The sequence below is a fragment of the Cervus canadensis genome, chromosome X, assembly GCF_019320065.1.
Source record: "Cervus canadensis isolate Bull #8, Minnesota chromosome X, ASM1932006v1, whole genome shotgun sequence".
Classification (NCBI taxonomy): Eukaryota; Metazoa; Chordata; class Mammalia; order Artiodactyla; family Cervidae; genus Cervus; species Cervus canadensis.
This window is the reverse complement of record NC_057419.1, coordinates 137,004,537-137,012,199: the sequence shown is the minus strand read 5'-3', so window position 1 is coordinate 137,012,199 and position 7,663 is coordinate 137,004,537.

Below are 7,663 nucleotides of genomic sequence, written 5' to 3'. Positions count from 1 at the left end.
CAGGCTGTGCTGAAGTGAGATGAATCAAGGCAATGCAGTGAGTTCTTCATGAATTGAATTTAGTCTAAATGTATTCTGTTCTTCCTACCTTTTTGGAGTTCAAGTGTCACTGTTTAATGAAGTAGTAGAGATTTTTGCATGTAGAGGTGTTTTTTTCTTTTTAACAAAATAAAAGCTGACCACCCTATGCCATTCGCAAATTAAATGATTTGTACTCTTCTATGAAATTCTAAATTCTGGACAACACTGATATAAGCAACTCAAACTGTTTCTAATAATACATCTAGCCCCTCTCTGGGCCTTATTATCTCTGCTTGTTGCATATTTTCTTGACTTTGCTTCCTGCCCTGAAAGGTAAATCTTCAGATGCCAGGAACACAGCCAGTGTCAGGTATTAGTAATATCAGTGCTAATCACAGCTCTATCAAATGCTTAATGAGATGCCTAGAGGAAGGCACACACACCAGGCCTGTTTGTTAATGGCACTGAGGGGAGCCAAGGTGTTATTAATAAATTAATTGCCTCATGATGTGAAACTTACACACACTCAGGCTCATCTTCTTAGCAATTGACAAGATTAAAATAATTTGTTCCACTGGGGACACATCAAAAGGGAATTTGATGATGGCAAAGGGTGCAGTTAGAAAGTTGCTCAGGTTTTCTACTCCCACCTCAATGTTGTAGTCTGAATAAAAATAATTTCTTCTCATGATAGAACTGGGAAGCAAGACAAATACAAAACTCCTAGAGGAATGGAAACCTGAAAGCTGCAAGGCAAGAGAAGGACCCTTTTTAATGACTCAAAGTCTTCTGATCTCTGATAGGCCAGTGGTAGCCACAGGAGCTAAAGAGCCTCTTGATTGAGGGTGAAAGAAGACAGTAAAGAAGCTGGCTTGAAAATCAACATTAAAAAAAAATAACATCAATTGCATCCAGTCCCATCACATCATGGCAAATAGAAGAGGAAAAAGTGGAAGCAGTGATAGATATTATTTTCTTGGACTCCAAAAATCACTGTGGATGATGACTGCAGCCAGGAAATTAAAAGACACTTGCTCTTTGAAAGGAAAGCTATGACAAACTTAGACAGCATATTAAAAAGCAGAGACATCACTTTGCCAGCAAAGGTCCATATAGTCAAAGCTATCATTTTTCCAGTAGTATTGTACGAATGTGAGTTGGTCCATAAAGAAGACTGAGCACTGAAGAATTGATGCTCTCAAACTGTGGTGCTGGAGAAGACTCTCAAGAGTCCCTCGGACTGCAAGCAGATCAAACCAGTCAATCCTAAAGCAAATCAATCCTGAATATTCACTGGAAAGACTGATGCTAAAGCTGAAGCTCCAATACTTTGGCCAGCTGATTGGAAAAAACCCTGATGCTGGGAAAGATCGAAGGCAGGAGGAGAAGGGGGCAACAGAGGATGAGATGGTTGGATGGCATCACTGATTCAATGGACGTGAGTTTGAGCAAGCTCCAGGAGATGGTGAAGGACAGGGAAGCCTGGGGTACTGCAGTCCATGGGGTCACAAAGAGTTGGACACAACTGAGTGAATGAACAACAACAACAATAAGCCACAGGAGGAGATGGATACATGCCTGTGGTCTGACAAGACCATGTGCTTTGGTGTTCTCAGGTATAGGGTAAAATTAGGGATATTATATTATTTTTGGCTCCTTCCAGCTCTGCCAGTCAGTGGATCTATACATTATCAACTGCAACCTGCAGTGATCCTTGGACCTTCTGACTAGACTAGGACTTCCAGAAACAATTCCAGGAAAATTTGTACAATACTACTGGAAAAATGATAACTTTGACTATATGGACCTTTGCTGGCAAAGCAATGTCTCTGCTTTTAATCTGTTTGCAGGTCAAGAAACAATTAGAACTGGACATGGAACAACAGACTGGTTCTAAACTGGGAAAGGAGTACGTCAAGGCTGTATACTGTCACCCTGCTTATTTAACTTATATGCAGTGTACATCATGTGAAATACCGGGCTGGATGAAGCACAAGCCAGGATCAAGATTGCTGGCAGAAATATCAATACTTCAGATATGCAGATGACACCACCCTTATCACAGAAAGCAAAGAGGAACTAAAGAGCCTCTTGATGAAAGTGAAAGAGGAGAGTGAAAAAACTGGCTTAAAACTCAACATTCAAAAAACTAAGATCATGGCATCTGGTCCCATCAGTTCATAGCAAATAGATGGGGAAACAATGGAAACAGTGACAGACTTTATTTTCTTAGACTCCAAAATCACTGTAGATGGTGACTGCAGCCATGAAATTAAAAGATGCTTACTCCTTAGAAGAAAAGCTATAACCAACCTAGACAGCATAGTAAAAAGCAGAGACATTACTTTGCCAACAAAAGTCCGTCTGGTCAAGGTTATGGTTTTTCCAGTGGTCATGTATGGATGTGAGAGTTGGACCATAAAGAAAGCTGAGTGCTGAAGAATTGATGCTTTTCAACTGTGGTGTTGGGGAAGACTCCTGAGAGTCCCTTGGACTGCAAGGACTTCAAATCAGTCAATCCTAGAGATCAGTCCTGAATATTCATTGGAAGGACTGATGCTGAAGCTGAAACTCCAATACTTTGGCCACCTGATGCAAAGAACTGACTCATTAGAAAAGACCCTGCTGCTAGAAGAGATTAAAGGCAGGAGGAGAAGGGGATGACAGAGAATGAGATGGTTGGATGACGGGGAAGCCTGGCGTGCCGAATTCCATGGGATCACAAGGAGTCGGATATGACTGCATGACTGAACTAAATGAACTCCCTGAACAAGGCAACATACTTTTTAAAGCAGTGAGTTTTCTAACCTGAGTTTTACAAACCCTAAGCCCAACCCTACCGGGCTGCTTGGTGGCTATTCAGATTGGAGAAAGAGGTGTCACTTCCTATTGTGCAGAATTTTTAAGATAGAACAGTTGTCATAATTAACTTCCTCAGGTCCTTGGTAAAATGAAGTGGGGAGTGAACAAGTGAATGCTGGAAAGCAAGCTAAAAGTCTGACTCTACTGAACAGAGTTCTGAGAAGCACACATCAGGGTGTGCAACTCTTGGCTTCCACTATTTCTCCCATCGCTGAGGTTTCCTTACCGCAGGCTAAGTACCTGACCTCTACCCTTTCTCTGCTTCTTCACTGGTGACTCAAAGAGGACAACAGCTTGCGACATCTGTGAAGAGGTGGCAGGGCAAAGAGCTTAATGGTGAAAGGCTGTAGGATACTCTGAAAGATCTTGCTGCTACTACTGCGAAGTCACTTCAGTCGTGTCTGACTCTGTGCGACCCCATCATTCCAAAAATCTCTGACTCACGTATCTTCATCCCTTCCACAGTAAAAACTCTTAGTTAACCCCTAACCATGAACCCATTATGTAGGCATGTCACTTTTCTTGGTTGCATCTGAGGCTCGTCTACTAAGAGCTTTCTCTTGACTAAGTTGACTAACTTGACTAAGGCTTTTTATTTCTGGGAGAGGGGCCAAAGTAGAGTAAGTAGCAGTGTAGGAGGCACCCATTTAAAAAAATCAATATTTCACTAAAGACATTGGCCTTTTATATTTACCAAGACATCTTCTCTCTCAGGCTGGCGTGGATGTGGCTTCACCACAACCCAGAGTTTGCCAAATAAGCTAAGAATACTCAGCCTAGGCTCTAGGCTGCTTCAGTACAGCTTCCTGAGGTATAGGTGCCATATATGTCTCAGTATGTGTGTGTGCCCAGTTGTGTTCAACTCTTTGTGACCCCCATGGACTGTAGCCTGCTAGGCTCCTCTGTCCATGGAATTTTTCTGGCAAGAATACCAGAGCAGGTTGCCATTTCCTACTCCAGGGGGTCTTCCTGACCCAGGGATTGAACCCATGACTCTTGCATCTCGTGCATTAACAGGTGGATTCTTTTTTTTTTTTTTTTTGTCTTGCACTTTAAATGGATTTTTTATTTTTATTTATTTATTTTTTTAATTTTTATTTTATTTTATTTTATTTTTTTTTTAATTTATTTTTTTTTTGGTCATACTATGTCTTAGTAAGAACCTCATTCATGAACAACCAATTAGCTATCCAACACATGCGTTGCCACTCACCAGTAGGGATCTCAAAGCCATGACATGCCATCCAGGACTTTTTCACCTCCCCTAATTATCCTGTGGTCTGTAGCATCTGACATTACCAGAATTCAAAATTGAATTTCCCCGGAAATTTTAATGATCTGGTTGAATTGCTTGGACATCGAGTACATAGAAAATTGTCTGGAACTAAACATATCAAACCACTTATGGCATTAACTCATGAGGCAGTGACTGGGGAATTAAAGGGAACATTTTCCATTCTAGATTATACAGTCAGTATTGGTTGACGATTTGTCAACAAGCATGCTTGTCTTTTGTAATTTAAAATATTTAAAGCAACCTAATCTGTGAATGTAAATTTGGTGCCAATTTAAACTGGGGTTGAAGGAGGAGGGCAGGCTTAGGCCATAAGACTCCTGAGAGGGAGAGGTGCCAAAAGTATTTAGATCCCTGAGCCAGGCATGAGTGTGGTCAGCCAGAAGCAGAGCAATAAGGGCCCCTCCCAGGCTTAGCAGGGGCTAAGAGTTGCAGTTGACTCCTAGGGACAGTAATGGACTTGTTTCTTCACTGCCCTACTCCCACCATCCCCAGAAACAAAAGATCAAAGGGATGAATGGTTGAAGCAGAGATGGAATGGAGTGGGTTGTAAGCAGAGAAAATGAGGAGGTCTATTTCCTGTCCCCTGTCCTCTATCTCAGAACTTACCCTTAAATTATCACAGAGGCCTCAGGAATCGGAAAACTCTTTAGATGTCCCTTTTTCTCTTTTATTTAGAAGTCAGTCTCAGCTTTTACTCACCTTGTCCCCCCCCCACTGCCTTTAAAATCTCTCGCAGCATGAAGTTTTAAGTCTCATTTGGGGCATTAGCCAATGGCTGTGTAGTCGATTCATTTGAAACTTTGGGGGAAAGCAGATTTGTTTTCCTACTTCATCAAAGTAGCCATGCCAGCCTGCAGTCCCTAAAGGCATGCCCAGGTGATGGATGGGAAATGAATAAGAATCTTTGTATGTACAGACTATAGCACCTTTCACATGAATTTAATTCAGAGACTTCATCAACAGCTTGTTGTTTAGCTGTATTGGATTTGGGCTTGGAGCTGGCGAAAACCTGCCAGGACACCAAGATATCTGGTGACTTCTGATGACTTTTTCAGTGTATGTCCATGGCAAGCCAGAGGAGGGCAGAACAGGATGCCAGGAAAGAGGTCAACTGCTTACTTCCTTGGGTCTGGTCGTCACAGGCCATTTGAGAGACTGATAATTGCCTAAATCCTGAAGGATTAAGGGGCCTCCAGCCTGGTCCACGAGCTGGCTGAACCAAATAGGTCCTTGCTTTGAGTCCCTGTTTCAAATGTGCAGCTCATTTCAGGACCAGTGCAAGTTTTGGCAGAGAGAATCCATTTGGATTCTGGCTTCAGTTAGACTGGATTTTAGGCACACTCTGCCAAGGAGTAAGCCTGGCCAGGCCCACTGACTAGAAAGTTATTTTCTTTTCGTCCCCTGGAACTTAGTTCAGGAATATAAGAAGACAGCATGACAATTACAAGAGGTTAAACAAGTGAAAGAGCTTCCCAGTTGATGCTAACAGTAAAGAACCCACCTGCCAATGCAGAAAACATGAGATGTGGGTTCGATCCCTGGGTTGGGAGGATCCCCTGGAGGAGGGCATTGCAACCCTCTCCAGTATTCTTGCCTGGAGAATCCCATGGACAGAGGAGCCTGGTGGGCTACAGTCCATGGGATCACAAAGAGTTGGACACAACTAAAGTGACTTAGCACAGATGCATGCACAGAAACAAGTGAAAATAGCTTCTTACAGAAGACCTGACCTCAGGAGTCTGAAGAGAAACACACAAATCTAATACCTTATACTTTTCCAAGGACTTGCATATATATTATTTATCTTGAATCTCACAACATCCCCATGAACTATGTAAAGAAGAACCAAACAGTCCCATTCTACCAGTGAGGAAACTCAGCTCCAGAGAGGAAACATGATTCATCCCAGACCATAAGTTAATGACAGAGCTTTAATTAAATCTGAGGTCTTCTGACTCCCAGAATTACGTTCATTGGATTACACCACATTATCTTAGGTCATATTTCCTTTTTCCCCCAAATATTTCTTGAACACCTACCACATTCTAGGCACTATTCAAAGATCTTGGGATAGGGCATTGAACAAAACAGTGTTTGCTCTCTTAGAGTTTACATTCTAGTGGTGGGAGAGAACAAATAAGTAAAAGTTTGTGGCTGTTGTTCAGTCACTAAGTCATGTCTGACTCTTTATGACTCCATTGACTGCAGAAATCCAGGCTTTCCTGTTCTTCACTATCTCCCGGACTTTGCTCAAACTCATGTCCCTTGAGTCAGTGATGCCATCCAACCATTTCATCCTCTGTCACCCCTTTCTCCTCCTGCCCTCAATCTTCCCAGCATCAGAGTCTTTTCCAATGATTTGACTCTTCACATCAGGTGGCCAAAGTATAGGAGCTTCAGCTTTAGCATCAGTCCTTCCAATGAATAATGAGGATTGATTTTCTTCAGGATTAGCTGGTTTGATCTGCTTGCAGTCCAAGGGACTCTCAAGAGTCTTCTCCAGCACCACAATTTGAAAGCATCAGTTCTTCAGTGCCCAGTCTTCTTTATGGACCAACTTTCACATTCATAAATACTACTGGAAAAATGATAGCTTTGACTATATGGACCTTTGCTGGCAAAGTGATGTCTCTGCTTTTTAATACACCGTCTAGGTTTGTCATAGCTTTTCTTCCAAGGAGCACACATCTTTTATTTTCCTGACTGCAGTCCCCATCCATAGTGATTTTGGAGTCTAAGAAAATAAAATCTGCCATAAGTAAAAATAAAAGTATAATTTTTCAAGTGGTGTTGGATGCTATAATAAATAAAGATGAAGAGGAAAAGTATGATGGATGTTATTTTTGATAAGGTAGTCATAGAAAGCATTCTCCATTAAGGTCACATTTGAATAGAGACCTGAAAAAGGGGAGAGAGCAAATTATTTGGAGGTAAAATCTTTCTCTCAGGCAGAGGAAACAGCATGTGCAAAGACCAAGGGAAGTTTATACGTGATGTGTTTAAGAAACAGCATGGTGCGTGCATATATTATAGTGACATCTGTGTACATCCTATTGTATTTGAAAGCAGACAACACTTGTACCTCAGTCTGTTGCTCATGCTCTCTCACATTGTGGGTGAGTTTAGGGGTAATGTGATGCAAGAGTCTTGACTGAATTGCTCAGCCAAAGCAGAGATGAGCTCTCTGAACACAAAGTAGGGCTCTAACTCTGCAACCTCAGTGGCAACATCAATCAAGGCCTGAAACTGACTTGGACTAACATGTATATCAATTAACTTAGGCTTAATAGTAAGATTATATATTTTGAAGTTTGGTGTTAGTTTGGGTTCAATCATTTCAGAAAATATACAACATTGCTTTCAGTTTGAATCAATTCACTGTTTAAGAAAAAAAAAATAACAACAAACTTTGGTTCAGTGAGAATATTTGGCTTCAGTTGGTGAAGTATGGCTTGGCAAATTAATATGGCCAATCTTGGCATT